Source organism: Eucalyptus grandis, chromosome 11, assembly GCF_016545825.1.
Source record: "Eucalyptus grandis isolate ANBG69807.140 chromosome 11, ASM1654582v1, whole genome shotgun sequence".
Lineage (NCBI taxonomy): Eukaryota > Viridiplantae > Streptophyta > Magnoliopsida > Myrtales > Myrtaceae > Eucalyptus > Eucalyptus grandis.
Window position 1 is genome coordinate 22,546,097 of NC_052622.1, and position 944 is coordinate 22,547,040.

Sequence of the window (944 nt, forward strand, 5' to 3'; positions counted from 1 at the left end):
AGCCTCAATAGACAGTCCAGGCGAACGGTTTCTGGAAAAAGGCAGATCTCGACTTCTAGCTCGTCCCAGCCAAATTCCTTCGGTGGGATGGAAGATGATAGTGAGAGGAAGATTTCCTTCAAAAATCAACCCATTCCGATCAGAGGAGCTCTCGTGGGATGAAGAAAACCAGAAGAAAAGCAGTGCAGAAACCGGTAAAAACGAACCAGTGCTATTGTTGCAGATATCTTTTGATAGAGATTATCCCATAAAAAATCCTTCGGTGGGATGGAAGATGAGGATGAGAGGAAGCTATCCTCCAAAAATCATCCCATTCCGACCGGTAGAACTCTCGGGGTATCCATAAAACCGAACCAAACCAGTGCAGAAACCGGAAAACGAACCAGGGCTTGGGTTGCGGATATCTTTCGATCTAGACCAGATCTTGGAAATCCCTTCGGTGGAGATGAAGAGGATAGTGAGAGGGGTCCTCCCTCCAAAAATCAACTCATTCCGATGGCTAGATCTCCGGGAATCGCCATTTCAACCGGCTGATGAACAGTAGCTCGAGAAACCAGTTGAGAGAACAGACCGTGAACAGTAACCCGCTATTACACGACTGTCTTTTAACAATCCGATTTTATTAAATTCCAAAACCACCACAATATCATATCAAATCTCGATTTAGATAATTTTGGTCATTAAAAAAATGGGCTTGGGCCAATTTGCTCGTTTCATGGGCTTAGTACAGCCTGTTAATTTAAAACTCAAAACTACTAATTTGACCCATCCGCCATCGGTTCAATAAATAAATGCACAAAATGCAAAGCTAGATTAATATGCTATGCAATTAATATATATATTTTTAGGGTTTAAAAATTAATCCCTTATTTTTTTATGCAATAAATAAAATTGCCAAAATTTAGGTGTCAACAATTATCCATCACAAGTAACTCAAACACAAA

The 944-nt window shown here is 40.6% G+C and overlaps 1 pseudogene; it reads left to right on the forward strand.

Annotated features, from left to right (window-relative positions):
• Positions 1-267: 267 nt before the first annotated feature.
• LOC120289832 overlaps positions 268-944 on the forward strand; it is a 5,072-nt pseudogene continuing 4,395 nt past the window's right edge.